Genomic DNA, 13,568 nt, shown 5'->3' on the forward strand with positions numbered 1-13,568 from the left:
TTTATTGTATAAAATATTTTTTAAAAATTTTTGTGTGCTAATTTGTAAAAAAAAAAAATCAAAAATTATGCAATTTATTTGTTTTCTATCAAATTATTATAATATGTATATTGAACGTTAATGAAACTTGTAAGAAATCGTTGGTTTCCAATAAAGACTTCAAACAAACGAAGGACAGACGAACGGACACGTGCTTCTTTCATTAATTTAAAATTCACAAAAAAAATTTTGTTGTTTTAAAAATATGAAAAAAAATTAAATTTTTTTCTTTTTTTACATATTTTTTAAACAACATGTATGCGGTTTTTTATGCAATATTTTTTTTAAATAAGTTGAAGTTTGATTAGAAATACGAAAAGACTTTTTCGACTTCCCAATATTTTATCTATAAAATTGTGTAATTTTTTTTTAGAAAAATATAAGTTTTACCTCTTCATTACTTGGATGATCGAGCTTTGATACCTGAAGATGATCTTGTAGGAGGCTAGCTCTATATAAGTAAAGTAGGAGCCCTTTTTGGCCAGTGCTTAAGCGATTATCAAAACTTGAAGTTTTGTGATCCAATCAACTTCAGGTAATCCGGCAGGCAGTTAAGTGGTAGGTAACTATCAAGGATTGAAGTGATCTGACCTGAAAGTTATCTTGTGGGCAGCTAGCTCAATAAAAATAAAGCTGCCTGAACAGTGTTTAAATAATTATCAATGCTTGAAGTGAGGTAGTCTTGAAGCATTGAAAAAAACTATCAAAACTTGAAGTGATGTGATCTAAACAACTTTAGGGGATCTTGTAAAAAGCGAAAAAGTTAAGGCGATTTTGCAAACTGCTAGGTCTATATGAAAAACGCAGGTACCGTGTCTAGTCTACGGGAGACTGTTTGAGGTCAGTACGTTGTTTTATTAGAGTCTGTTACAGCTATCTATTCTTGATTAAATTTTTTTAAATTCTATATTTTTAGTAAATATTTTATTTTTTTATTTTATATTTTTAATAAATATGCCAATAAATATATATAATAACTTTTTTTACATTTCTAAATTCCAATCTTCTTTTATAATAAGTACTCAAAAGCACTGCATTCTGCTTTTTTATTAGTTTTTTTAACTCTCTGCTACCATCAGCCGCATAAAAATTCATTAAAAATCGAAATTCTTTGAATCAAAAATATTTCACGTTTACAAAATAAGAATACGCCGCTTGTCAAAGATTCAGACATCATAAGAAAGTAAAGCTTTTCGCTATGCAAATAATTTTTCTAACTAGGAGTGCTGGGTTTGAAAGGCTATCAACAAAGATGCAAATTGCATGAAAATTCGAAAATATTAGGAAATAGTTTAATGGCAAAAAATTTAAGGAGAAATATTGGCGCAAAAAGTGGAAAAGGCAAGAAATCGAACACGAGCACGAAAGATTCACAGCTTGAAAATATTTAATACAAACACTTTTTTTTGTTAAAAGTGAGTCAAAGCGTAACTAATAATGGTTGAAATCTAACTACATATAGCTCCTCAAATCATAGATACTGAATATGAGGACCTCAGTGCTGTGCAAGGCTGGTTGGCTCCTCGCTTAATCCCTAGCTTGTCCTCGTCTGGTCCCAAGCTGAACCTCTTATTTACCCTTGCTCTAGCTTGAGCTCGCTTAAAAAATGTTTCCGTTCGAAAAAGAGAGAGAAAGAAATAAGAGCATAGCTTCCTTTTGATATCCTTTATAGAAATCGTGCTTGTATAATTTATGTTAACCAAATAATTTTCATTTTCAAAATTTTTTATTTTCAAAATTTCTTTATTTTCAAAATTATTTTATTTTCAAAATTTTTTATTTTATAATTTTTCTATTTTCAAACCTTTTTTATTTTCAAAATTCTTTTTTTTTCAAAATTATATTATTTTCAAACATTTTTTTTTCAAATTTCTTATTTTAAAAATCTTTTACTTTCAAATTTTTTTTATTTTAAAATTTTTTTGTATTTTCATATTTTTTTTTATTTACAAATTTCGTATTTTTTTTTATTCAAATTTTTTTTAGTTTAAAGAAATATTTTTTTGCAAAATTAAAGCCTTTCCATTACTCTTTTGAAAGCAGCCACTAACCGCCTAATTGCACTCCACTTGCCACATGCGGCATTCACTTAGTCTGGTCCACTTATCACTTCTCCCGGTATCTCTTACACGCCATTAACTGGACCGAACTGGTAGTAAAAACGATTTAACGAGAGTTCGCTTCAACTGCTGCCGTTTTTACCGCTCATTAAATACAAATTACGGCGCAACTGCCATTTGTGCAACAAAACTTAGATAACTGTAGCAATGTACTATAAATACGAATTCACTTACAAGCTTGTTTATTGCACTTTATAACCCGCCATTTCTTCACTTTTCTTGCAACTCCACATTTTAATATTATTTTTTGATTCCGTTTTTGTTTGCAGGCTGTTTATCACACCGTTCTTGTACGACAAATGCAATTAAAAGTGAGTCGAAAATGCAATAAGTCAAGCAAAGTTTTGCACACCACTCGACACTTGGCGCACGACGGCAAAATATGTACCCAAAGCACACCAGACACCCTTCGAAGTCTTGCAAGAAGCAAAAGGTGATTATGAGTAGCAAAGCAGCGGAAGAAGGTGCGAAGCAGAAGCTGACTAATTTGGCAAAAAACTACTTCATTAACGGTACAACTGACTATAACGGCATGAAGTACACTGAAGAAGTGTTTTAAGTTGATTTATGTGACTATGCGTATGTATTGGTGCAACCGAACGGTATGAGTGCAGCGAGGAAGTGTGTATGGCTGCCGAGAGAGGAAAGCATGTGAGTAAATTTCTTATTTTTATATTTTAGGATAGTTTTACCTGAGATTTTGTACCTCAGAAGAATATTTCTATACCTTTTCTATAATTTTCCAGTAATTTATGAAGTTTAGAATACTTTAAAACTTAAGGAATTACTTAGGAAGTGAGGTTATGCAGCAAGAACGCACCCAGCATCATATTTAAGAACTCTAAGAGTTCAGTCGACCTTAAATTATTATTATTTTGCTTCATAAAGCCATTAATTAGTAAGTAGATAGGTCCAAAAGGTTGCTGTATAAATTCAGTCCGCCGCTTTCTAGGAATCCGTTCTCTCTCTGGTGTGGCAAAGTATCGCCAAATAGCTGAATCTGTTTGACGAAAAATACTGAATTAAGTTATACACCCGTAAAGCCTTATGTTTAGGACTTATTTTAATGGAAACTGCGGTCTTGGACTTGAAAAAACACATGATTGGTACTAATTCGGCCTGGCTCTCTGAGAAAAAATATCTATTTCGTAGTAAAATACAATTTTAGGAGACCTAAACCTTAGAAATAGCTTAAGAAAACCTGAGACTTTACACGGTGATTGAAGCCCGGCTACACTGTTGGATGGATGGATGGATCCGCCGAAATCCTAACTTATATTTTCTAAATTTTGGTCGCAGAAAGCGTGGTTCAGTCTTTCTTTGGTTCTAACTTTAGAAAAGCTTTTAAGATGTTTTTTTCACCTAACTGAATAGTCAGCAGTTCCTTAATGGACATAAAAGGCTAGAAGAGCTGTAAGCACGTTGAGTCCATAAAACTCTCTGACAACTGCCCTGTGTTGAAGATTTTCGTTGATTCTAGTGCTATAAAATGAAACTTAGGAATACTCAAAATCCTCCGACTTAAAGAGGAAACAAAATTTTTGGTAACTTTGCATAGTTTCATAAATATTTTTATTGCTTTTCTCGTTTGCCTTCAATGCATTTTCTTTTCCTCTTCGGCCGTTAACACACTCGCCATCCACTAGAATATTTGTCCGCAAACAACTATCCGCACCTGCTTCTTGGCCTTCACTTGCAACGCAAGTGAATCCGTTATACGTGACCGGAAGTGATGAGGCCATTTGTCCGCTAATACACAGTCTCAATACCGGAAAAAAGAATGCAGAAAGTGAAAAAACTGAGTATTGCTGTCACTTGAAGTGTTGATGTGCTGGGACCGATATCTCGCCAGCAGTTGAGGCAGCAGCGACGCCGGCAGTCCAGCCCGCCGGACACGTTCGAATGCGAAAATGAGAATTTGTCTGGCATAGCTGCTGTTGCAACTCAACACGAAAAGTTGTATGCCCAGCGGAGCACGAGTCAGCTGCTGGTCAAATAGAGAAGGCGAACAGCCTAAACAGGGAATCCGAGGAGTGGTGTGAAAAGTTTTGATGTGCGAATACAGAGTGGCGGCAAGGAAAGCCGAGTGATAACATTACAACGACAGAGCGTAGAATTTTGTGTTTGCACCAGAGACTAAAGCGCTTACCGACTTTTATGACAGTTCAAAAGTTAGGCGTCATTGCAGAGCTGCTGAAAATAAACGAATAAAGCAAGCTTCTGGTAATCAACGAGTGTAGCTGGTAGGTACTGAAGCTCTGGAAAGCTACTAACTAACTCAAGGTCGCACAGATTGGAAGTTTTTTATAACCTCAGTTTTGGTATCGGTAATTCAGAATCCTCGACCAGCGTTTTAAGCTGAATTATTTACGATGTCAGGGCACGGTCGCACAAAGGTTTCGTATCCGAATATATCATGACAAATAGTGAACGAAGTTTCTCTTTGAAAGTCATTCTAGCAACTCCTTTTTATCTCTTATCCGATCTGATTTTGGCGCAAAATTTATTCCAGCTTTGCATCTTATGGTAATTCTTCCAGTTTTTATCGAAACCTCCAATCTTTATGTGGTTTCCGGAAATCCCTTGTCTCGAATTTGGATTTAAGAACACTCTGGACTCTAACGGATAATGTCAGTTCTTCGCTCTCTTGTGTGTGAATGTCGTCTAGAAGACATGGTAAATTCAAAGCAAAAGAAGTTCGTTGAAATGTCAGTTTAGCTGGTTCTCGTTGAGTTTTTCGACGAGTTCGGAGTTTCGCAGCTTCATGTACTCCGCACTCAGAGCTAGCCTCACATTTTCACAAAGTAAATTAATCTTACTTGGACTTCGAATGTTTTAAAACCCGTCGGTTGGTCCGTCGAAATGTCATGCGCAGACTCTTCCGATGGATTATTTTACAAAATTAAATCGAATGTGGTGTCTGCAAGCCAGGATTTATAACCGATATCTTGTTTTGGTTTACCCTTAAAGGAAAAAAACTGCACAAACATTCGGTGCACTTTCGTCCAGGGGTTCAAAGCACAAATAAACGAAAACACAAGAAGAAGAAGAAACGGAAAATCACGCGGAACTCAGCAAAGTGCAATAAAGCTGACGAGAGAAAAACAGAAAGCCGTTAACAAATGTCGTTGTAAACTCTTTTTAAGTGTGAAATTTATATGCCGACAGCGCTATTTTAAGACTTTTAAGACGACGGCAGCACGTTTAGAGGAGGCTGCACCGAAGCACCGAAGCGGCGGGTCACGAAACTATTGTAATTGTACAGTTAGATGGATGTGCGATTTTTGCACTTTCATTCACGTCGAGCTGGAAATTGTTTTGTCGTCGCCGGCACTCGTCGCTCGGTAACTGGTTGATGCAATTAATTTCGCTTGTTGCCTACATGTAGGCGCCTCTCAACACCATAAAAAAGACGCAGAGCACTCTGATTTGCCGAAAATCGCGCACAGATTCGCTCCAAATCGACGCGCTTGTTACGCCGTTAACTGTGCGAATTTATTGGTGGCATTTATTGCTGTTGTTGCTATTTACCGAATTTATGCGTTGTTTTTGCACTTATGTTTTTGTTGTTTTCTGTTTCATTTCGCTTTTGCTTATGCGTTGGCGTATGCGGGCAATTAATTTTTACGCTACATAATTTCGGCAGCCATGGCCAACGAAAAGTGTAAAGCTGCCAGCCGCAATTGTGCCGAAATGCAACTCTGTGCTGCACATATCGTTGCATACGTTAAGGTGCAATGAGTTTTCATCGGAAAATTATGCGTGAGCGTGTGGACAAATACGCCATCTCGAAATTGAATAGAACAGCTTTCGAGTTTCGGGATTAGAAAAAAGGGTTACGGGATCCCGAATATTTGGTAAAGACTAAGATTTAAAATTTAATAATTTTAGAATTAATGGTATTGACAGATTTCGGAATACCGAAAACATATTGAGGATATCGAAATTATAAGTTTCGTGATTCTGAATATTTAATGAAGACTAAAATTTAAAAATTTTTATATTTTTGTAATCAGTGGTACCTATTTATAGATTTCGGGATTTCAAAACATCAAGTTAGGGATCCCGAAAGCATTTTGAGGATTTCGAAATTATAAGTTTCATATTTCCAATTTGACAGATTTCGGGATTTCAAAACATCAAGATCGGGATCCCGAAACCTTTTGAGGGTTCCGAAATGACAAGTTTCGGTATCCGGAATATTTAGTTAAGCTGACTAAAGCTGACGACACAAATTTTAATATTTTTGTACTTTATGCCGTCAGTTTTCGAGATTTTGGAGCTTATATTTCGGTATCCCGAAAATTTTCAGGAAATTTAGAAAAAATGTATTAAGAAACACCTTAGTGAACTCATAAACTGTAACAATACTTTGCGTAAATGTGTGTATACCTCACTCTCTGCGAAGCGAGGTGTAAATTTAAATTACTTCGATACTGAGGGTCATGCTGTGGTTACTGTTGGCTCTGTTGTTGCCAGAGTTTGGAAAATTTTTAATTGGTCGTAATTTTTTTTGTTGCACTTGTTTTGTTAAAATTTTAACAAAATACGTTTGCTCTCCAACAGCGCAGATCACGGTCCGCTGCTTCCATCCATCTCCGCCTCGATTAACCACACCTCTTCGTCTTTTCGCCGCCTCGGGTACTCCGCACTCACAGCCAGTCTCACACACGCACCCATTACCTTCATCCGTGTCAATAGCACTCATAAAAATCCTTCGCCGACAATCCACAGCCACTTGTCGACTCGGTAGCCTCGTCAAGCGCTGCTTCTTCTTCGGCTTCTTCGACAGCTTAACGGTCAGCTGCTTTCAAAAGTGGTCAACAGCGAGATTTCAATGAAAATTTTTAGTTTTTTGCTCTTGCTTTTGTTTTTGTTTCTGTTTCTATTTCTATTTGTTCGGCAAGTTTACGGAATTTCCAAATTGGCCAGCATAATAGTGGTCAAAGTGGCCGAAGTGACTGAAAAGCGCAAGAGAAGTGTAGTTGAGTTGAGCTTCTTGTTATGGCTGCTTGTGGCGGCAGCGAAGCGTTTTAACCATCAAGCGCAACGTCATCTTCAGTGGCGTCTGTGGCAAATTAATGAAGGCAACAAGGGTCACTTAAAAGGCGTACGCCTCGGTAGTTCAAGCGCACGCACAGTGGAAGAGTTTCGACAAACAGATAATAATATGATTATATTATTTATTTATTTTTAATTTTTTTTTATTATTTTATTTCTTTTTATTATTATTTTTCTGTTTTATTTTTAATATTTTTTTGATATTTAAACATTTTTTATTTTTTTTTAAATTAACTTTTTTTCAAATTTTTTTAAATATTTTTATTTATTTATTTTGAATTTAGAATTTATCAAAATTTTTTAATTATATTTTGTTATTTGATTTCCTTTCATTATTTGTTTCTTTCATTTTTATTATTTTTATTTTTTTATTATTTAATTTTTATTTTGCCTTATTTCTTTTATTTACCTAATTTTTTATTTTTTTTATTATTTTTGTATTTTATTCTATATTCTTTTTTTTTATTTTTTTTTTTATTGATTTCCATTTTGTTTAAATTTAAAAAAAATCAAAAAAAAAAATAATGTAAAGCATTGTGAATGCAGCCCACTGTGCACCTGTAATTTTTATTTTTATTACATTCAAGTCGAAACTTTAAAACTGTTATGCTGAAGTCAAGGAAGTCATAACGTTGTATTCATCTTTTGTGCGCCTAAGAATCGCGGTGCCCAACTCAACGCATTCTCACTTCTTAGTAAACCTTTCCCCACTAAAATACAAACAACAAAAACGGTAAATGGGATTAAATTCACCGCCGCCATCACAACTTGTCGCACTTTGAAATCTCTACGTTATCACGGCGCCATCTTCTTGGCGCATCGCCATTGAATTGTTCAGCCATAATCATCCTATGATGGTCTCAATATGTCTCAGTTTTGTTTACTTTCAAATGTTCCAATGACCTTTTCTATTTTAGAATTTTCAATTCGAACTCATATTGACAGAATGATGCCTAAATACAAAGTAAATTTTTTTTTTCTTTTCACCAAATCGATATAGCAATGCCGGTCAAAGGTTTTAGCAGACCAAAATAAATATATACATATGTACATATACATATATGCACATACCTACATATGTACATTTGTATAAGCGCGCATGTGGATGAGCAAAAACGCTATTCCATTTCTTATGAACAAACATTCCGCAAGCAGTTGAAAGTATTAAAGGCCGAAAAAGAACAATATTCATTTTATTGCATATGCATATATATAAATTAATTATAAATAAAATGTTTTTAGTTTTTCTGTATATTTATTGTGTAAAAAAAATTTTAAATTATAGTTTTTACCTCTCACAAATTTATTTATTTTTCAGGTGACGCCGAATTTGGGCCACTCGATCGCCTTTGACTCACTTAACCTTTTTATGAACACTATTTGGCTAAATGCGAAATCAATTATGAAAGCGGAAGTAATTAACGGAGAAATCGATGAAGCTTACAACAACAACACCCAGCAATCATATATAATTTAACATCGAACAATATTAATGCATATTGGCTAGAACCTTCACATATATTTTACAAAATTTCATCCGAACTAACGAAAATGGACAATTTTTGAGCTCAAACCGAAAAGAAAGCTATTTTATTTAAGAAAAATTCAAATCCACTTCAAACAATGTTTAGTCCATAAGACCATTCAAGTAAAACACATAAATAATAAACACGATGATTGCGATAAAATAACTTGTTTTATTCATAAACTGAGTCAGTGATTCGAAGCGTTGTAGGTCAGAGTAAGTATAAACTCCATTTTATTGAAGTTATTTTAAAAAAATTTTGCATTTTTCACACAATTTCTTCAAAAAACCGGCGATTTGCAACACATTTTTAATTCCCAAAAATTATGGGTTATTCCAACCGCGAATTTTCTTACACAGGATTGTAGCGCATGCGATTCTGCAAATTTCTGCATTTTTAGATTTTCTCTACGACCTCTAGTTCAAAAGTTATAAGCGTTTTTCTATTCGGCGGCTACTTGCTGCATGCTCCTGGTCGCCTAGTAGAAATCCAGGATTTTTGTGCCAAATTGAAATGCAATTTTTCTGCAGCCGGCAGCGACAGCGGCAGAGGAGGCACCCAAAACTTGCCGGTTGGCGTTGCATATGCAAAGGGGCAAATTTGAAATGGCGGAAGCAGGTAAACAGGATGTGTGTGGGACCGGACGTGGACATAGGGCGGAAACCGGAAGTGCAAAATAACGACAAACCCACTTCCGGTTTGAAGGTGTTTCCGGAAGTTGGTAACCGGAAACGGAAGTAGTTTTGCTTCCTACTTCCGGTTTCGCAATTTCCGTTTCCGGTTTACAACTTCCGGAACTGCCGCTAAACCGGAAGCCAGTCACCGTTATTTTACACTTCCGGTTTCCGCCCTATGTCCACGTCCGGTCCCACACACATCCTGTTTACCTGCTTCCGCCATTTCAAATTTGCCCCTTTGCATATGCAACGCCAACCGGCAAGTTTTGGGTGCCTCCTCTGCCGCTGTCGCTGCCGGCTGCAGAAAAATTGCATTTCAATTTGGCACAAAAATCCTGGATTTCTACTAGGCGACCAGGAGCATGCAGCAAGTAGCCGCCGAATAGAAAAACGCTTATAACTTTTGAACTAGAGGTCGTAGAGAAAATCTAGAAATGCAGAAATTTGCAGAATCGCATGCGCTACAATCCTATTCAAGAAAATTTACATTTGGCGTAACCTACAATTTTTGAGAATTAAAAATGTGTTGCAAATCGCCGGTTTTTGAAGAAATTCTGCCCAAAATGACACTTGCACTTAAGTGAGCGCTGTGAAATAGGGTGGCGGGACATTTCTGAGGCTTTGTCTACTTACTGTGAGTCCAAAACTTAACAAATTCAGACAGTTTTACCATTAATTTTCGTTTTCAACCAGGCACTTTAAATGCCAACATACCCGACAACTGCAGCACTGAGTCTCAAAAGTAGACTAGGAGGCGCTTCAATGATATGTAGTTCTGCAGAAAATCTACAGCCTTAAGCAGCTTGCCATCGAATTGTAGGCTTTTTGTGGCTAACTAATGATTGAAAATGACTTTTTAATGCCAGAAACGTGTGTAAGCTTGTGGACTTTATTAAAAATGCTTTTCTTCAATCCTCTGCATGCACCTGCACTTTTGTCAAAATACGCCTGAAAGCATGCAACACCACCCCTACCCACTATGTAACTCAAATTCGTTCACCGGAGTCACCCTGCACAAAAACTTTGGCCGCGCCACTCAAATTTGCCAAAATGCACCAGGCACCCAGAAATGACAGCAGGTGGATTCTGCCTGGTACTGTTAACGCACTGTTAATGTGCAGACTGTAATGTTAACTGACAGCGTAATGTACTGGTAAGGTGCAGGCTGTTATGTTAGCGGACAGTGGAATGTTATTATCAGTGTTACTGCAATGCCAGAGGGCAGAGCTGCTGCAATGCCTCTAATTTATGCAAATATGCGCATATTTTAATTTTAAATGCAATTAATTGTTTTTAAAAATATATTTTCAGCATTATATTTATTTTTACGAATATAATAAAAATTATTTATGTCATAATAAAGAAAAATTAAAACAGCCAAATATTTGAGTTTTCTTTTTTTATTTTTTATTAAAAAATGGGTTTTCGACAAAAGTTTATATGCTTAAAATATTAAAGAAATATTCTAAAATAATTTTTAAAATTAAAAACATACACTTTCTTTAAATTTTAAAAGCAGGAATTAAACAATTTAGCATAGTTTCGTTATTTTTCAATATTTTTTCTTGATTTTTTTTATTAATTTTTTTGCAGAAAATTACAATAATAAATAAAATGATAAAACAACGATTAAATTTATTAATATATTAAATTATTATAAAACGAAATTATAATTGTAAATGTATTTTTATGAGCAAAATGTTTTTGTTTTTGTTGGATCATTCCCTCTTAAAATTTATTCCTAATAAAAATTAAAATTTATAAAAAATATTTTTGCTTCTTTCAAAAAAATTAAAAATAAATTTTAAATTAAATCAAATAATAAAAAATTTTTTTTTTAAATATTTTTTAAAAGTAAAATTTTTTAGAATAAATAAAAATTTTTTACTTTCGGACGATAACTTCCGTTTTCGGGTTTTAATTCCGGTTTAAAGTTCGGACCGGAAGTACGGTACCGTTATTCAATTTCCCGTCGAGGTTCTATTACCATTTCCGGGCGTTGTATATCCACATCCGTACTCCTCATTTCGTTCCTTTGCGTATGCATTATATATGCCCGCATCCACAATTTCTCAATTTCCCAGTTTAAAATAAAAATTTAGAATGTCTTCATGACTTTTTTTTAGAAAAAAAAAAGTTTTACAAAAATATTTTTTAAAAATCTAATTTTTTTGAATAAATAAAATTTTTTTACTAAAACAAATTAAGAATGTCTTACTTTATCATTATCGTTCATAAAAATTTTTTTTTTTCAAATGAATTTCAACAAAAAGTTTTTTTTTCACAAATTTTAAAAATAAATCTTCCTCAAAAAAGGCAATTTAGAAGTTTAGAAACGAAAAAATTAAAAATGTTGGCTGAAAATATTTTGTTTGGAAATTTTTTAATGAAATTTGTTTTATAATTATTTTGTTAATAATAAATTTTAAGTTTTCGGTTCAAATAAAATTTTTTTAACTAAAGCTTTTTTATTTGAGTTTTTTATGCCGTATATTAACGTAGTACGTAAGAACATATTCAAAATCGAAAATTGCATTTTTTTAATTTCTTGATCTTCACAATTAGCGTGATGCTGTTGACTTCTCTAAATGTCTCTATATACTCACATATTAGTAGTTGTTGTAGCCACATATTTCTACAGCAGGCTTTCTGTTCGTATTAGCACGCTACTGCTCGCTTCCAGTTCCGCCCATGTGCATTATCGTAGCGCCAACTGCCGTTCGACGCGTCTCCGTGCCAAATGAAGTGCATTAAATGGCTTTCTCCCCGGCGCCGCGTCCACGCAACGGCAAAGCACTGGCGATGACGAAGGCAAATGTGTCCAGACGGCATCGTTATCCAACTTCTAATGGAGTCTGGTGAACGTTGTTTGGCCGAGCCAACAGTTAACGGTCGCATAAACCTGCAAACATATGCAAGTGTATTAGTTAAAACATAATGCAGCACAGCAAAAGTGCGGAGGGAGCGCGAGAGTGGAAGGAGCCCCACAGCAGCATTCGAGCGAGTACCAGGTCATATGAAGCGAAACGAAATGAACCACACCGGCAGCCAAACAGCCAGGCAAGTTTGTGAGCCAAATGCGCCACTAAGGCTGTCACTGCGCCGCAAACACCAACACCAACACAGGCATACTAGGAAATTTCAAAAATGATATGCATATATGCCATTTTACGGTAAACGAGCTACAAAATTTATTATCTTCGAACTGTTGCTAGCGCGCAGCTCAGGTGGCGTGCAGGCAACGCGCTGGACAGCTGCTGAAATGCAATGCGCCATAGAGCTGTCCACAAAGTGTGACGAGTGTGTGTGCCTGCTGCAAAGACTTTGCTGCTCGGCCGTCACATTGCGCTCTGGGGGGAAGTGTAGGTGCGAGGTGCTTGTCACATGCTTGAGTGCTGCAAAAAGCAGAAGAAAAACAGGCAAGAATGCTGAGAAATAGCATGTGTGGCCACCTGGCTTGGACGCATGGTAATGTGCAAGAAGCTTGACAAATGCAAACGAAAAATCTCTCCACTGGCAAAGTTATACTACGGATGAATTTATGGTCTCAGCTGGCAGGTTTTATTAGAAAACATTGAATGTCTGTCTGGTTATTGCCACTATTTTCGGCAAACTCTTTTGTGCGCATCTGAAAATTGCCATCAATGTATTTGAGCTTTGCATAAATTTCTAATTTTTATTCACGAAAATACGCTCAAACAGACATTTGATGATAGGTACACTCACTTGTAGTGCCTTTGAATAATTGAAGAAGCTAAACTTATTTTTCTTTGCAACTTAAGTTTTCTTAAAAGTGTTCCACATGTTCAACACATTCTTTGTAGACCTTACGAAGCACAGTCGACCTTTTGACGATTGGCAATTATTTTACTGATAAAATTAAATAACTAGTGATGGTTTAGCTATTAAAATGAACTAAAAATACTACTTCACGTAATTCTAAAACCAACTATTTTTTAAATGTGAGCTAAAATAGCCCGCAAGTCTTTCATAAGTTCAGAACAAGTTATTTGTGACATAATACGTTTGCAATATCAACATTCTCCTAAAAAAGCGTAAATATACAAGTTATAAAAAGATAAAAAGTTTATAAGCCACAATTAAGAAAACGGCAAAAGGTGTTCCACAAGTTCGGTAGCATTTTA

General features: G+C 35.2%; 1 long non-coding RNA gene across 2 annotated transcripts in view; it reads left to right on the top strand.

Moving 5' to 3' along the window:
* Positions 1–8,887, top strand: part of LOC120775810 — a 43,843-nt gene extending 34,956 nt beyond the window's left edge. Inside the window, exons 1-3 of one of the 2 annotated variants that reach the window (XR_005705357.1) lie at positions 454–597; positions 2,429–2,810; positions 8,539–8,887. This is a non-coding gene — a long non-coding RNA (uncharacterized LOC120775810). Of the gene's footprint in view, positions 1–453; positions 598–2,428; positions 2,811–8,538 lie in introns of those variants that run through there. The other variant, XR_005705356.1, reaches the window with a different exon arrangement.
* Positions 8,888–13,568: the final 4,681 nt, after the last annotated feature.

Source organism: Bactrocera tryoni, chromosome 4 (assembly GCF_016617805.1).
Source record: "Bactrocera tryoni isolate S06 chromosome 4, CSIRO_BtryS06_freeze2, whole genome shotgun sequence".
Classification (NCBI taxonomy): domain Eukaryota; kingdom Metazoa; phylum Arthropoda; class Insecta; order Diptera; family Tephritidae; genus Bactrocera; species Bactrocera tryoni.